The sequence below is a fragment of the Passer montanus genome, unplaced genomic scaffold (assembly GCF_014805655.1).
Source record: "Passer montanus isolate IOZ18808 unplaced genomic scaffold, ASM1480565v1 scaffold33, whole genome shotgun sequence".
Lineage (NCBI taxonomy): Eukaryota > Metazoa > Chordata > Aves > Passeriformes > Passeridae > Passer > Passer montanus.
This window is the reverse complement of record NW_024368041.1, coordinates 613,831-632,372: the sequence shown is the minus strand read 5'-3', so window position 1 is coordinate 632,372 and position 18,542 is coordinate 613,831.

Sequence of the window (18,542 nt, the reverse complement as noted above, 5' to 3'; positions counted from 1 at the left end):
GTTTTGACACAATTTGAATTTGTTCCTTAAGAAAATATTTTTTTACTTTCTGTTTTTCTTCTAATCATTTGTAGAGAAAGACACGAATTTTTATAGTTTTACTTATTGTTTTTTTCACCAATAAAACAAACAAAAAAATTTCTTACCATGAAACGCAGCTTGTCTCACAGTAAATCACAAAATGAAGTATCTCACCTTCAAGATATTTAGACCCTTTGGGTTGTTAGTCTGTACCAGCACTTGGAAATGCAAAATATGGTCTATCACCCTACTTAAAATAGTGAAAATGCCAGTAATTTACATCACAATGGAAATACTATTTCACTCTGTTTCAATAATTCCAATAATTGAAAAAATGCTCAATTTCCTACTAATAATGTTAACATTCAGCTGGCATTTGCAGTTTAAACTGCTTACCAATTTTCTACTAAATATACTTTGATGACATTTACTACCTTGTTCAAATCATAATGTACAGATGTACCAGGATTGTTCTTTTCACTGGCTGAGATATAACAACTTTGGCTTGGAATTAGTGTCTATTTTAAGCATTCTGTCTAAGAAATTTGATTAGTTCAGGGACATGAAGACATTTATTATAAGGAAGTACAGGGAAAAAAAAAAGTCATGTCATCTATAAAGTTTAAATAAAAGGTATATCAGGATATTTCTTTTGTCAGAATCTGATCAGAAGAAGTAACTAAATGTAATATGAAACCTTCATCAGTAAACTTGAAACAGACATCCCAAGAATAAATGACAATTATAACAAATCTTCCCTTATGTGGCATATTCTAGATGTCAGTATGAGATGAAGCTATGCACAAATTTCATCTTACAGACAAGACCTCAGTGTCATTAGCAGCTCATGAAAAAGTGCAGAAGCTCACTTTAAACTCTCACTGCCAAATAGGTTTTGCTACTTCCATGTTCTTTTGCAGTCTTTCAAGTTAATATCTTGATTACTTCTACTCTAGCAATTCCAAAAGGTCTGCACTGACTCATTCTATTACACAAAATAATCACAAACATGAATATTATTCTAGAGGAGTCTTTTAGATGTCTGAAGTTGTTACATATATCCAAACAATACCTTTCCTTTTAAGAAGATGAATAGGTATAAAAAAGAATGCAGAACAAATAGTCAGCTATTGGCACCGTGTTAACTTTCTTTTCCACACTAATAAAATATACATCAATATACTTCAAAAATATTAATTGGTTCTTTTTTGTCAGAACCCAAGACATCCCTCTGGATGCCCTGGATGGCTCAAAATCCTGGCAGGGGCTCGGAGACCCTGGCAGGAAGCCAAAGACACATGGGATTTTGATCTTAACCCATGGAGCAAATTACCAACTCTATATGAAGAATCACAAGTCACAAAAGTTTAAGTAGCATAACAGTAGTTGTCACAGGGTGAAAGGTAGAATTTTAAAGAATTTGACTATGGGGGTCTAGGGGGACAAGACGGAGGAATTTGGGCATTGTCGTGTCCTTCTTCCTTCTTCTTCCTAGCCTCCATCTTCTTGGTGATGGTGGCACTCTGGGATTGGTGTAGAGTAGAAAGTCACTGTCTAACATAGGTGATGGGTATTGGGAAATAACTGTAAATATTAATACATAATTTGTAGCATAGAAGACAACACCAGCTCAAGGGCAGGCAGTGTGCCTCAGTCCGACCTGCAGAACAGACCTTGGCAGGCCAGACAGAAAATGTTTTAGATAAGAAATAATAAACAACCTTGAGAACGACAGCCGAAGACTTCTGATTTCTTCTCAGAGAGATGGGTTGGGGAAAAAAAGAATTTTAACACACTTCAGGTTCATCTCGACTGAAGAAAACTCAGAGACTTTTTCCCCCAGACAGTTCATAATTCTTACATGCACTTTGCTTTCTAGAAAATTTGTGCATATTGAAGGGGAAACTGAGGTCACAGTAGTCTGAATAAACATGAAGACAAAATTATCCTTTAGACTTCTTTGTCAGTTGTACCTCTAAACAGATAGGATGTACACATTTTTTTTATACATTTAATCACTTGGGTACTCACATTTATATAAAAATTAACTGGACGAAAAAGAAAAAAACAGGCCTTTAATGTTCATATAACTGAACTGCAAAGGAAGCTTAATATAAAAATATAAGACCTACAGCTTTTCACTGGAGAAATCAACATGTAAGCATTTTCTCACTGAATTCAGTATCTCATGTGGGTGTCAATCTAGCCAGAAAACCTTTCATTTCTGTATTACACTACTTCCAGCAAGCCTCTGATGTGGAGAAAAGCCATCTGAATCAGCACAAATCTTAAACCCCTGTGGAATTTCACTCCCTAAAGTAGATAAATAAAAATTTAATGTGTTTCAGAATCAATATTGTGGCAAACTGTAAGCCACCTAGATGTGTTTAGGAAAAGTTCTTTTTTCTTTTCAGTCCTTTATGATAGAAACTCCCAAGATACTGCTAGAAGTTCAATTCCCAATCTTCCAGCAGGTCCCATGTGAAACACATCCTGCATTGCAGCTCAAAATCAGATTTTCCACAAGACTGTTGCCCTTTTCATTTATCACAGAAGAAGTCAAAACTTCAAAGGTGGCAGAAGCAGCATGTAGTTAAGAGCACTTCCATGACTTAGCTGGCTGAAGTAAGTTGCTTCCAAATATTTCTTAACAAATGTAATTTTGCCTGTTGTTTGAAGAAAAAAAAAATTGTTTCAGTTTATGACATAGGACTATTAACTACACCATTAATAAGGGTAAGTTTAAATATTTTCTTTTTGAAATGATCAGTGAGGTTGAGTATTCTTTGTACCAACAGACAGTAATAGCTTATTTGAGAGATTTTAGCAGTTATACAAAAGCTGAAGCTTTTTATGTCTCTTACTTTTGCCACAAAGATTTAAATTAACCTTTTTTGTTATTTTAGGATAACAAAGGAATTTCAATATAATAATTTTTATTATGTCACCCTGATAAGCCTGTGTTTATGCATTAGATACAGTACATAGGTGTAGATCCAGCCTCTGACCTCGAGTTTCCTTTCTTTTCTTTAAGTCAGTATCAAGTATTTTAAGTGCCATAGTAACTTTGAAAATCAGTCCAATACAAGCAATTCAAGTCATAAATCCAAAATCTGACACACCTTTTATATTACTTCATTTTTAGCATGCTATAGGTGAAATACCAGGGAATCACATATATAGCAATATGGAATATACCATGTCCTAGATTTTAGGAAGTTTGGAAGGAAATTTGGATAAATTCAACAGGTACCAGAAATACTGCAGGTATTATTTGTGCAGCTATGGTTACAGTTACACTGACTACAGTTGCATCTATAGATGATCCACTTGCATAATTTAGATTCAGCTATAATTAAAGGTTATACAGGTGTGGGAAAGTGATAAATAATGGTGTGTCTGGTGGTGCTCATTGAAATTCTGACTGGAGGAAATTATAAGGTAAATTAAGGATATCTGGTGCTATATAATAAAACTTGCAGAGAAGTATTTGTGAAAGCGAATTAATTTCCATTATACTCTTTACTGATTTTTCATTATAAAAGATCTTTTTTCCAGAAAAAAAATGCATAAAGTGAAAATCTTAAGAAACCCCATAAGAATGTGAGTAAATGGAGAGAAACTTAATTACTGAGTATTTGGTGGGTCCCATGTGAGTGTAGGAAGGTATTTGTTTTCCTTTTAAACTTAGGAAAGTTTCACTATACGTCTAACTGTAAAAAAAGTGTAACTATTCAAAACTAAGACCATGAACATCAGAAGAGTCAAAGACAATGTCAAGAGGACAGACAACTCATGAAATAAGGGCACATTCATTCAGAAAATGAACTCCCAATCTGATTTTGGAGATGAGGGCTTCCAGTGAATCTATTTCTAAGATTTAAAAGAAACAATTCTGAAGACAGGAATAATATATTATTTTAGAAGCTTTTAAATAGAAGTTTTAGAAAATTTTAAATATTTCTAACAAATTATTTGAAAAGGGTAATGTTTCAATTGTAAATTCATATATATATGATTGCTATTAAAAAAGATAGACCAGTATACTAGCATTGTTCACTATTGAACAGAGTCTGTAGCTGGAAATATTAGTTTCACTTTGTTTTTGCAAAATACTATCAAATACTATCAAATACTATCATATTTGTGGCTTTTTTCATACTTAAAACTTTTTTCTTTTAAAGTAATTTGGAAATATATGTTCAATTATATCTTTATTTTGAAAGATCTCAATTTATGAACTTCAAAGAAAAGTAGAGAACCAAACTTTAATTGTGCTGAGTATGAGACAACTGAAAATTTTGAAAAGCACTGAATGTGTAATCAGTATCACATTCAAAATGCCTGGCTGACTTGAGACCAAATGAAAAAAAAATGCAAAGGACAATAAAAGTTTCTTGTAATCAGCATGGTAAATATAAGGCTGAAATTAAATAAACACATGTCACGGGAATGGAATGTACCCCATGCATTCCAGTAATGAACTTGAGCTAGATTTCAGATTTTATAAAAGGAGGATCCTAGATTCATCTGTTAGGAGAGACTTGACAGATGAGGAACAGTCAAAAGCAAAACAAAGAGAAAAAAAATGCAGGGAAGTCAGGAAATGCATGAGACATGCCAGCAGGGAAAATTCACAAGAATTGTAAATAGACTTTAGATGGCACTTGTGGGCTATGAGACTACAACTGACTGCAAGAGGGTAGCAACTCTTGTTAATAAAATAGCATCAAAAAGACTGTTTAAATTGTCAAAAAGTATGAAAAATATATCATGAATATAAAACAACTTGTGCTTTCTGTTAACTGTCTTTAAAATCAGACCTGTATTAGGAAAAAAAAACAAGAGAACATACCTCCTCCTTCAAATCGTGAAAAAACACCTCCCCCCTATGTTTTTATGGAAGACAAAAATTTTAAGCAGAAGGATAAATTCTTATAAATCCTTTAATGCTTTAATGCTGGACTTGCATCAAAACAGATTGTTGAAAAAACATAATTCTTTTTCATGTGCTGCAGCTGAATGAATCCTGGCAAAATATAGAGCAGAGATGAGATAAAATAAGCAACGTTAATTGGCCAAAAAGGAAATGGAGAGAAATCAAATAAAAATAAAATAAATAAATAATAATTAAAAGATCCAACTTTTCTGCTGCCACAGATCAGGTATAATTTAAAGAACTTTAAAAGATGGGAGCAGATTTGAAAGATCTAATAACAAGAAAAGAGCAAGTCAGACAGAGGCTAATAAAGTCATCACCACTAGTGCCAGAAAAATTGAGGTCATAAGTACTACTGTTAAAACCAGTTGCAGCCATATGTGATGACAACAGTAGAAATTGCTGAACCTTCTACCTCTAAGCAACCAATTCTTTTTTTCTAACCATTCATCTGAGGTGTCAGTGCTATAGTCTCTACTTCTATTCTTAGAACTTTGAATTCAGTCTGTCTGTCATGCTAACATATCTACCATTTCCATGCAAAACTAGAGCTCTCATCAGAGGCTAATTATTTTAAAGCATCTGATCAAAAACAACATATCTTTCACCTGCTCTAAAGTCCAAAAGTAAGTGGGACTTAATCCCAAAGTCATCTTGGGAGTTCTTGGAATTTTAGATATTTGGGATAATGCTTCCTATCCAGACAGATCCTGCATATCCTCACCTTTTCTCTTCTTGCTGTTTGTTCAGATGCTGCAGTGACTGACGCTCAGTGACAATCCCTTAAAGCCCAAAATGAGATGTCTCAGCTCACCTTCTGGTGTGTGACAAGAAATAAAATCTTGGGACAGAACTAAGGCCAGCTATTTCAGTGAACAGTTAGGTGGTGACACCAAGCAAATACAAAATGATTCTGCGAAAGGTTTTAATGAAATTTTCCGCAAGATAGAAAAGGAGGCATACATACAGAAAAGCAGGAAGGAAAAAATATGCATGACAAGGACATAAATAATTTTTCTGAAGTGAAATTACACATACCCACACTTCAGATTATGAGGCAAGAGAAAATTGACCTGTGAAATGACTGACTCAGTAAGTCAAAATCTTGACAGAAATTATGACATGTTCCTTGTAGTGCTGATCAAAATTATTTCTAAGTATTTAGAACATCTGTATAAAGTAAAGAGACAACATTATGGCTTCAAAAATTAAATATTAATTACTTCAGAAAGACAAAGAGTTTCTGGGAAGCCCAAAATAATATGGAAAAATTATGTTTTCTTTTGCTTCCTCCTTCACAATAGATAAAAAAATTCCAGTGCACAAAAGCAAAAAAGAAGAAAGCAGTCTAGAAATTTTGTTATGTCTGACCCCCATTTTGTGCTTTTCATAAAGTTAATTCCATCCAGTTTTAAATTAAATTGGTGTCCTAATTAGAATTGTTGTGCTTTTAATTCATCTTCCTTCAATCTTGAAATAAATCATACCTATATAAGATTCCACTTCTTACATACAGGATGTAATTTTACACTTTACATCTAATACAAATAAAACACAAAATGGTTGTGATTGTGTGTAACTTTTAGCTCTTTGGTAGAATGTAATTTGCATTGAAATATATGTCTTTCATAAGCATCTAGAAATAGTCATGTTCTTAATTTGTATGATTGATACTAATAAAAAGATAACTTGGCCCTTAAAATGCCAATAATTTTTTCACAGGTTTTTAATAATTCCTGCAGTTATATTGTTAGTGAAGCCTAATAGATCAATAGAGGTAGTTAATACAAAATTTTCTCTGAGTACAAGTTCCATTCCATTCTTCCATTATACATTATTCTTACCAAAAAGAAATGTCATTTGATAAGACAAATTGTGTGTGTTTTTAGTTTTTCCCCACATACATATAATAATCTTCTTGAATATATGAGCAAACTGTCAGTGCAACTCTTAAACATTATATATGTGATAAGATTGTCTCACAATCTGCTCCAAAACATCTAAAAGTATTTAAGATGTACTTATATATTCAAACATGCACACAGAATTCAGTGGGGTTTAAATATTGTACTATTTTTTAAACAGATTAGTCCACAGAACCACAGAAGTGTTAAGGGACCTTAAAGATCATGTAGGTCTTACCCTCCTGCCATGGGCAGGGATCCTTTCACTGTGTGTATCCCACCAGGGACCACAGACAAATTGTATACGCATTTCACATCAGTGTTGTCTGATCTGGTGCTCTTCACCCAGTGTATATCTTTGCTCCAGCCTTTTCCCTTTGTTGATCTTGGTTTCTTGAAGGACAGTCTTGCAAGCAAAGGCTGAGGCAAAGAAAATCTTTTATACCCAAACCTTTTCCAGGTCCCCATCTTGTTGAGCAATGGGTTTACATTTCCCCCAGTCTGTCTTCAGTCACCTATGTGCTTATACAAATTCTTGTTTACTTTGACATCTCTGGCCAGATGCAATTCCATTTGGCATTTAGATTTCCTAATTTCATCTGTGGGTGTTCTCACAATGTTTCTGGATTCCTCTCATGTTATCACACCCTGCTTGCTTCCTACCCCTGGACGATCCCCTTTACCTGCTTGAGATTGATGAGGAGCTCCTTGTTAATCCACACATGCCACCTGCTTCTTGTCTAACTTCATATTTATTAGAATTATTGGACATAATTTAGTATCAATTAGTATAAGCTTGCAAGCTGAATGTGTGTTTTTTCTTTTTTTCCTTCTGGACAACATTTTGTTCATCTGAAACCTTTAGAAACCTCTTTTCCAAAATTCAAATTTGTGAAGGCGAGTTGCATTTTTTTTTTTATAAGATATTTCTGGCACAAGGAGGAGGCTGCTCTTGGTAATTTATTCATACTTCCTTCAGGTGTGATTAATCTGTTACAGAATCAAATGTAGTTTGTGTTAGGTGTACAATGACTCAGAACCCTGCATAAATTAGAGTCTATTGTGCTGTGTGTTGTCACAGGAGGAAAAGCAGCAGTGAGCTTTTAGGTGCTTTTAAACATTGTTTGTTCAGCATGAAAGAACTGATCTAAAATGCAGTGGTTACAGTGTTTCTTGTATATTTTTGTCTTTCGGAAAAGATAGCTGTATCCAATTATAACCTTGCCATGATGTTCATCTTCACACAAGGCATGAAAACATGTAACCACAGCAGCATCAGTGACAGAGTGAGTAGTTTAACCTCGGTATGTGTTTTCCAACACCCACATCTCAGAGCAACCTGCAGTCACAATATAGATATAATACAGAAGAAGTTGAGCAACAGCATCTTCAGTTAAAAGAAAAAACAAACTCTCAAGACTTTTGGCATCTCTCTATTTAAGGCATTGTGTTACAAGGAGATTTGAAAGAGACTGACTCCTTTTTTGCCCCTCATGCATTAATAAGTCTCGTGAAAAAAAGTAATTCCAGTTCAGTAGATGTATTTTTTTTTTCCTTTTCCATTGTGCTTACATCTCTTGTAGAGAATAAAGATGTTAAACTATTAAAAGTATTTACATTTTTTGACATATTGTTCTACCTACTGCTAGAATCCTCCATATAATTTGCTTGGAAATCTTTAACAGGAAAAAAAATGAGCCATTTGAATCAGATTTTAAAATTACTAGACAAAATAATTTTTAAATTTTAATTTTAACTATGTATGCATGACAATAGTTTTGGTCAGAATCCAAATCTGAAGTAAAAGTTCCACCTTCTCTTTTGAAAATGTATGTCCTAATGACATCAGCTAAGAGATATAATATAAAGTTAGCATTCTTCAGAACAGGTGCTTTTGTCTGGGCTGCAACACAGAGTCAATAGGCAACACAGGCAATAAAAGATGACATCACCTTGAGAAATTTTATATATAAATACCCTGGCTAATAAGATCCTCTCCTGGGAGTTAGAAGACATTCATTAGCACGAGGTTGATAGGATCAGCCCCTTTTCTCTCATTTGAAATGTTTAATAGAGACACAACTCCTGTTGTCCTAATGTTTGTGTTGGAGCGATCCTAAATATATGATTCAATGCCAATGGCTATTTTCCAGCATGGGGAAAGCACTCTGGGGGGAAGGAGCTGCATATCCAACCAGCTGTAGATATATTTCCCTTCTAACTCTTGCAGAAGTGGACTGATCACTAATACAAAGCCAGTGGCATTTGAATGTAATGTAAAGCCATGTGTTTTTCTGAGACATGTTTTTCATGTGCATTTTAGAGTTCAAAGCACTTAGCATAATGAAAGGATGATGCCTTTAATTAGAGGGCAATAACACCATGCGTTGCCTTAGGGCACAGTGTGAGGGTAAGGGTGATGTGACTGAAGCTCTTTTCAGACCTTAGTAGAGGTCCATGGCAGGTGGAAGAAATCATGCACGATACATTCACAGTATGTTCTTGACACAGATTGCGGAAGTTATTCTGCCAGTTCTGCCATGATTTTGTTTTGGAAGGAAATTTTTGGGTCAGTCCAGGGGGTAACCAAGGGCAAACAAGCATGTGCTCCTAGGGGTAGGAACCCAAGGGACCAGGACCCTAAAGAGAAAAGGGGAGAAGGGCGAGCAGGCAGGAAGAAAATATAGACCATATCTATATCACTAAGTTATACATACCACATTTATGTACCATTACATCATATTATCAAGTTCTCTGAACAAATGCCCCACTTAAGTAGATTATACTACGAAGAAAACTAACTCCACCCAGGACTGACAGAATGTGAGACAGGTTTATTTTATATAAGTAAGGAAAAAAAAAAGCAAACAAAATTGGAACAATTGAGAACCCCCCTCTCTAAATCCTACAATGTTCTACATGAAAAATAAGTTAAATAGTTGGTGCATATTTTAATTACAGTGATAAAATGTACTTCAAAGAGGGATCTCCTCTAACTACATTTGAATTGAAAATTTTCTGCTCCATAGGCAAGAAATTATGGTTTCTCTGTTGTCATTGTGCATCTTAAGCAAATGAAAAAATCCATTTTGTGTTTTCTAACAAGACTATTTATTGCGAACCTTTTCCTACTTGAACAGATGTACCAATAGCATTTGTGTTTTCTAAAAGAGATTGAAAAATAAATGTTACTAACTGATTACAGATTTATAGTAATTTTAAAACAATGACTGTCTGAGACAGAGTGTAATATATCTGAAATTTTCAGTGTTTGAGGGCCGTTTAAAAGTAAAATCATTTAAAAAGTGATGCTATAGGCTAAATTTTCACCTAGGCACTGGGTCACAAAGTTGTGGTCCAAGAAATAAGAATGCTTCAGTCTTTTGTCCAGTGTAATTGTGAATAAAATACTTTGTAGGTGTCTTTCATAGGATCAAATTACTGACTTTTCCCCAGGCTTTAGTAGTCAAGTATTGATAAATAATATAATGCTGGTTCCTTTCTTGCCACTGATCAGTTTACCTGTGGTGTGAAGGCTCACAGCATATGTACAAATACAAAAACAAAACAAAATCACAAGAGACCAAACAAATACAAACAAACAAAACCTAAATCGCACTTATTTGAGCAACTTACCTGTAAGCATAAAAAATTTAGTTTTCAATAATTTGGAAAATGAAACAAGGAAACAGAAAACCAAGACTACAAAATTTTGACATTTCAAAAGTCACTGTAGATCATCTGCAAGTCTCCTAAATGTAGGCCAATGTGTCTCTGAATTTACCTGAACTTTGGGTAAAAATTGTGTGTAGAGCTGTCAGTAAACATTTTGACATAAATATATGCTTGAGATAAAATTCATCAATTTAGGAATAATTAGGTTTAAGTCCCATCTTAGAAGTGCTTTGTTAATTAGAAATAGAAGTTATAAGACTAACAGAAAAGACATCTTCAGAGCTGATTCTTTTCTTTATAAAGAAGGTCAGGTAGTGCTGCCACATGCTATTGATTTTCAAGAGAAACTATTGCATACTTCAGGATTTAGATTGTCTGTTTAGTCCTATATTCCTTTACAAATATATGAGGTTTTAGGCAAGTATTTTTAATAATGTCTTTTTTACATATTTTCTTGAAATCATAATCTCAAATATAAACTTTTTTGTGAAAAATTTTAGTATTTTAAATTTCATTTACAATTTGGAAATATTTTAATTCCTCTGAAACTTGCATTAAGTACTATGAGTTGTCATGGAATGCTCTCATGCCTTTCTTTTGTTGTTTATTTTAACACTATACAGATTTCCTAATATCTATAGAAAATTGAAAATTAGCAAAATGTATAAACTACAGTAAAACTAATAGTATCAGAAAAGGGATAAGAAGACTATAGTTCAAGTTTAGAGAAGAAAAAACCCACATTTATTATTATAAGGTTGTCATAATCTTTTCTCTCTACATAGAGTGGGTGATGGCTACATCTTGCATCCCTGTGTGTGAGGGTCCAAAAAGTGACACTAAATGCAAAATACTGTCAAACAACTGATGTTATAGTTAAAAACATTTATAAGATTTAAGCTAAATGAACAAGCCAAAATTTAATGCCTTCCTTCTTCTTACTTTTATCTGCGATTATGTCAGAAGAGAGGATGACCAACAGTTGCATTCTCAAAATATACTGTCACCCTTTTCTCCTATGTCTTTAATATTATTTTCTTTTTTTTTTTTTTCCTTAAAATTAAACAATAGTTTGGGTTGGAAGGTAAATTTGAAATCTAGCACAAATCTCTCCTTTTCTCCTATGTCTTTAATATTATTTTCTTTTTTTTTCCTTAAAATTAAATAATAGTTTGGGTTGGAAGGTAAATTTGAACATCATCTAGCACAAATCTCTGCAATGAGCAGTGGCATCTCCAACTAAATCAGGAGACTCTTGAAGAAAGATCAAATATTCTCTGACTGCAGAAAGAACAACTTAGACTTCACGATGGTAGTTTCATATAACCTCAATTAAGTTGTCTTAACTAGCACACTGATTCAGCAGCTGTACAAACAGAATACTTATAAGAATACTTGGTTTTTTATACTTCTAATTTTTTTCCTAATTTTTTTCCATCCCCATTTCAACAGAATGTTCATTTCATCTACTTCTTTATTGATTGCTTTCTGGATTGCTTCCATTCCTTGGGATATTGGCCTAAAAGGTCCTATATTTTAATGGTCATGGTTTGGTAGAATAGTATGAGAGCTCCTTTTACCTTCCTAAATTATGTCTGGCATCCTATAGAATTTGCATCTTGCAGTCCATTGCTTGTTCCTACCATTGCTGAGCACAAATTACAAAAAAATCTTTAGGTACTTCTGCAGTTCTAAATCCACCATTTTGTTTCAGTCTCACAATTGCTATTGCTACTGCTACTGGCAATAAGAGTAAATCAGCATATTCTCTGTGATTTGTATTCACACTATGAAGTCCAGGTGTTAGACTCTTTTTAACGGCCTCCATTCTATGTCAGATGACGTGGGACAAAAGGTAAAGATAATTAAAATAATTAGAAAAGTTCAAGTATGAGATTTGTGTTAAATATCACAGAAAATCCCAGTCTGCAGTAGGATATTGATATGTTAATTAGTTTGCACTTTCACTAAAAGGAAATGTTAAATAAGGTCTCCACACACTTTATAAGCAGAACAGCTTGAACAATGCTTATCCTTAATCTAAGAAATACTTTCATGAAATAATTCTTTGGGCTTATTACCTCATTTTTCTAGCAATATGGTCTTATATTTGACAAAGGTAAGTAACATTATTATTACATTTAATATTTGAACAGAAATATTTCTTTTTAGTTTTATAGCATGTTCATCATAGTGCTTTGGCTGAAAAAGGGAGATAAGAATTTGAAAATATTTTAGACATGAGTCTGGAAATATCACACCCTTGCTTATTGAACTTAAGATGCAAACCAAGTTTCAAGGACTAACTTTTTGACCTGCCGCTTAGTGCTGATCTTCCATATTAGACATTTGTCTACAATTCTACAATTGAGATAATAGATAAATTTATAGTGCAATCAGTTTTGTTATTGTAAAGTCCATTCTCATTCATTTAAAGAGGAATTTAGAATGTCTGTTTTCTGGAACTTCAGAAGGAGATAGTGCTAAAAATCTATGTACACAGCTCCTGTTCCATTTTGGAAACAAAGTTCCAAAATTATCCCATGTTCTATTAGTTACATTTCTCTTATTTATTTTGTGTCTTTAATGTCTTTGTTTTTGCTTGGCTCTTTCACGTAAAAGAATATGTCACCAAACAATATTCAATAAAATATCTAAGACTAAATATGGCTCATGGATTTATCTTGTTTATTGATTTGAGATATGCTTGAAGATCCTCTTTAATATCAGTAGCCTCTGTATCAGGTTACCTGGTATGTAAAAAAATCAGATATGTTTTTACAATTAATTAAATAAAAGGGTGCTTAATTATCCCACATTCACACCAGCTCTTATTTATTAGAAAATGTGATCTGCATCTTAGATTGCACAGGACCATGTGAATGGAGCCTAACAGCCTTGGGAAGCAGTAGGCATTTGGCTGGAAGAACAGGGTCCTTTCACCACTGCAGCAGCTGCCACATGTACAGCAACCAGAACACTCATATCCTTGAACATACACCTTTATGCCTTTACTCTGTGACTGTGCCATTTTCCTCTAAGAAAATACATAATCTGTGTCTGAACATCTCCTCTGTGTGCATCCCGTTTGGTAGGGGGTGACAAAACTAAACAAATTCCAACAGCTTTGATTTAGTTTTTCTTTTATGTATTTATAAATTATCCACTGATAACTGCAGTATCTGTGGACTCATCTAACTCTGAAGTAAAGTGGCAGCCACTCTTGATTCTAGGAAACAATGTGTTTTGAAATATTATGATATTATTATATCCCAATATCCAAGTAATTTTGTCCAAAGCTCGGCTGGACTTAATTGATAAAGCTTTTTTCTTTTAACATGGCTGTTACCATATCTCTTTCAAAAGATACCACTAGGTTTTCTGCATTTCTGAAGTTTCTCAGGCCAAAATGTTACATGGTATATACAAAAAGATGCTTGAACAAATCTATAAATCAGATTAGAGTAGTTTGCATTGTGATAAATGAAAAATAAATGCTTTAAAAGTAGGAGTACTGTAGAGTTTAAACAATATAAATAATTACATTTCCAATGGGGAAAAAAAGTTAACTTTCAAAGCTAAGTTTTAAAATTAAAACCTTGCTTATTTGCACTACACCCAGACATTCTGCTTTTTAGAAAAAAAGTTAATTGGTCATTATTGTAGCAGTATCAGTAAACTGGTTTCTAGAAGAGAAAAAAAAAAAACAAAAAAAACCAAAAAAAACCACATTGTACTATAAATTGCGCTTCTAACAGACAATTTTCTTCAGACTTTATTTCTTAACACAGCAACATTTCTTCATATTGGTCTTTAAAAAAAAATCTTAATTTCTTGCATTGCCTTCAAACATAGTACAAAATTCAGAGGATTAAGTATACATATCTACATACACTCAGAAATAAGATACTGTTATCTCTTTTTAAAATTTGTTATTAATATCTGATGGCTCATTACTATCAGGAGGGCAGCTGCTGGTAATTAACTCATTCTGAAAATAAACAAAAATGGGAGATACTTCTATAGTGCCTTAAGGCGATCTTTAGGTCTCATTCTAATTCTTGTGATCTGCAAAATCTGCCATATGAGAACACCATAGACATTTGTCAGCTATGAAGAACTAGCAGTCACATGAATAACTGCTGTAATATTGCAGATTATTTGAATTCTTAGTGTATAAAAGTGCTTTAAATTTTATGCAAATCAACACTTAGCAAGAGTGCTTGAACAATATTACATCTGTGAGCATCTCAGTTCAGTCTCAGAAGCATTGGCCAAGACAACACATTGGAACAATTTTGACTATATTTTGTTTATTATTCTAATGAAAGTCAAAAAAATATCCCTGCTCAATCCAATAAGATTCAAAATAGACCATGAAAACTTCATAAAACACCCACTGTGTATGTGGCATCATAACTTATATTTCTTTCATGTCACAGTTTTTATCTGAGTGACAGTTAATTTTGGAATTGCATTTGCTTTTGCTTATCATAAACCAAGTCCTACAAAGAGGTGTCTTCAACTTATGTTGACCTCAAGGGAATAATTCCTTACAGTTTGCTATGGTTTCTTAGAAACACAAAGATGATTCCTGTTTTTTCACTCTGTTTTCCAAACATGCTGCTAGCTTTAGGACTTAGAATCTTTTGGTAGAATTTTATGTCTAGGACTTAATGACTCTGATCCTTTTTCTATTTTTAAATTTTTTTTTTAAATTTGCAATTCCGAAAGTGAGGCTGAGACATATTTGAGGGAGGAGAAACTGATATTTATTTATGCATGCAAGTGGAGGTCTTGAGAAATTATGTTCAGGATCAAACAAGATAATGGTTTCTGTGTTGCCGTGGTTAAATAAATTCTGTGGGCATGCAAGGCTGGCATTACATTAGAAGAAGGACAATGGTAAACAGGGATAAATTTAGATTAAGTGGAGAAGATAACTATTGAAAAGATTTCTATAGAGACACAAGTGAAGATGGATTGTTCAGTGCCGTAGGAAAAGTTGCAAAGTTTTCTGTGAAAGAATAGAATGGAAAAACATCAATTTTAGTCTAAACATTAAGCTTTTCATAACAGTCTTTAAAGAATGGAGGTTTTATATTAAGTTGCTTTAAACTTAACTCATTAAAAACAGTTCAGAATCTGGTGTAAATTTATGCTTTCTCTCTAGTAAATATATCAGTTGATTGGATTCTATATTGTGAGCTTTATTATTATTTTGTAATTATATGTTTAGAAAAAAATACCTTTGAAGTACCTTTTCGTGTATTTCTGGAACAAAAATAAAATTAATGGGTTAATTTTGTCCAACACTATGAGTGAAAAGGAAAATTCAGATGAAAACTTTATGTAAATATAATTGTGCTAAAAACAAAACATGTAGAACAGGTGACATAATTTTAGAGTGATATTTTAATCACGTAGACAGAAAATAACCTTTCTATGCAGAAATCTGACTTGTCTTCTTGATCACATCATAATTAGGTCACAGTTTTTTTGCTTTCACTTAACTTTTTTTGCTCTTAATCAACCCATAACTTCCCATGGGTGAGTCTACTATCTGCAAATCTTTGCTTTAAATTTTTAGATGCCAAGGGGATGTTGCTTAGTTTCCTTTAAGGCAGATTTTTTTTAAATCCAAAAGCTCTCAGGACTGTTAGGTCTTCTAATCACAGGAAGTAAATTAATTACAATTTTCCTTTTTATCATGGTAACTATCTGCAATATTCAGGTTCAATGCAGTATTGTTTCTTTCTAGACAAGGAATAATATGGATTACACTCTGGAATGAAGAACTGCGAGTGTATGGGGGATCTGTTTGTGGACCCCATACAGGGAGAACAGATTGGTAACTCTATGGTCTATCAGAGGTGTGAAACAAACCAGACTTCTCTGCAGACTATGTGACACTATTTTGTCACCATGATATGTTGATCTGTAAAAGATAGACTTGATTCAAATAAAGGGGAATACTGCACTGTGACCGAGGGTATATGAGAAGGACTAAATAATCTGCATGTTTCAAATTTCATCAATTCATTGACACTGATAAATTTTGTGTCATATTTTTTTCTTAAAGAGAATAAAAAAATCCCATAGCATGCATAATGACTTGACTCTTACAAGTCTGGAATTAGTTTCAAGATGCTTTCTGTTTCAACAGCTCTGATAAAGACATTCTTATTAGTCATAATAATATTTTGGCAAATGGCAGGGGCACCTTATGGGCTATTCATGTCATATTATCCCGTCTATGTGTATGTTATCCCTGAAATTAAAACAATGCAAAACAAAACAAAATTGGGAAAAAATGACTTAAAGTGAAAAGAATAAAAAACATATAACAGTGAAAATAAAAGGTGAAATTCATATTTATTGGGCATGCTATGTAAAAAGTTTTTGATTACTGAGGGTCCTGTTCTGTCATAGTCTCTAAATATAGCATTTATGTACAGTGCATTGGTCAGTTTACAGACAGTTCTCATTTAGAGAAGGAGAAAAACTGTAACATATAAAAAAACTTGAGCTTTTCCATGCAACTTTTATATCTAGCCTTGCATCCTGTTTACAGTAATAGCTATGTAAGTCACTTTCCAGGGAAATGTATCACTTTAGAACAGTTAGAAGGGACACATTCCACAGGAACAGATTGGTCAGAACCTCATCCAACCTGACCTTGAATGATTCCAGGGATGCAAGCCACTTCTAGACATGTTTCAGTGTCTCACCACCTCTAAAGGGTTTCTTCCTAATATCTAATCTAAACCTACTTCTTTTCAGTTTAAAGCCATTCCCTCTTGTCCTATCTAATTGTACTCTTCCTAATATCTAATCTAAACCTACTTCTTTTCAGTTTAAAGCCATTCCCTCTCGTCCTATCTAATTGTACTGTATTAAAAAGGGCCCCATTACTCTAACCCATTTCAGGTATTGGAAAACCGATCTAAGGTCTCCCTCCTCTTCACTTCTCCAGGCTCCATCTGTCTCAGCTCCATCTCTCTCAGCCTCTCTTCAGAGGAGATCTGCTTGCTCCAGCCTCTGATCATATCATGGCCCTCTTCTAGACATATTTCAACAGGTCCACATGTTTCTTGTGTTGGGGGCTCTAGAGCTGGATGAAGAACTCCAGGTGTGGGTCTCATGTGAGGAGCAGCAGGGGGAGAATTGCATTCTCCCAGCCTGTTGGCCAAACTGCTTTTGATGCAACCCAGGATGTGGTTGGCTTAGCAGGCTTGTTTCAGTTTTTTATTCACCAATATCCTTAAGTTTTTCTGCTCAAGGTTGCTCTCAATCTACTTTTTGCCCAATGTTAATCCATGTTTGAGATTGTCAAGAGTCAGATACAGGACTTGGCCTTCTTGCCTTCAGAAACTATCTGAGGTTCACACAGGCCCAGCACTCAAGCCTGTCAAAATCACTCAGGATAGCATCCCTTTCCTCTAGAGTATAAATCCAGCACTCAACTTGGTGTCATCCCTTTTTCCAGTAAGTGGAAACTTCACCAGTCTGTCACAATTGTCCAAACATGAAGGAGAGTGGCTTAGCATTTGACTGGTTCCTCGGGATCCCTGGATACATCTTACCAGATCCTATGGACTTGTGCTGTTTCCAGTATTTTATTCTCCCAGTCCCTGCCTTTTAAATTTGTGAATTGGGTAGGGTGGCTGGAGCACTTGCTGGTGAAGACTGAGGCAATAGAGTTATGGAATATTAAAACTTCATAAACATTTCAACTAAAATATGCAATCTTACTACTAAATATTGATTTTTTTGACATGTTGGGTGACTTTTTAAATTACTAATAGCTTTTAGAAAATACAATGTCAATAATATGATCATCAATACTCAGAAGAATACCAGTTATAATATTTTCCTGTACCTTAAAGACAAATTGTTTCTTTATAATAAATTTGTGCCTATTATGTTACAGTTACCCAAGTCAAAATTTTGAAAACAAGTTAAAAAAATACTTTTTACATTGTTATGTCCTCCAAATGCAA